The following is a 283-nucleotide window of genomic DNA, read 5'->3' as shown; positions in this document are numbered from 1 at the left end:
CCCTCGTTCTGCAGCAGCAGCGTTTGGTGCCACAGAGCGGGGCGAGGGCGCGACGGCGGCGCGGCTGGGTCCGTCCCTGCCCAGGCTGTCCCTGAGCGGGAGTGAAGCACCCAGCTCTTCTCTTTGCCAGAGACCTCAAAGGACTTTAATAATAATAAATAATAAAAGTATAAAAAGTCAAGCGATGCTAAATGTTTTGCAGGTTCCTCCTGGGGCTGAAGCGCATCAGAACCAGAAAGCTGGAGGCGGAACCCGGCTGGAGAGCAGAGCCCTCCTTCCCGGC

The sequence above is a fragment of the Apaloderma vittatum genome, unplaced genomic scaffold (assembly GCF_000703405.1).
Source record: "Apaloderma vittatum isolate BGI_N311 unplaced genomic scaffold, ASM70340v1 scaffold16995, whole genome shotgun sequence".
Lineage (NCBI taxonomy): Eukaryota > Metazoa > Chordata > Aves > Trogoniformes > Trogonidae > Apaloderma > Apaloderma vittatum.
Note: the sequence above shows the minus strand (reverse complement) of the source record.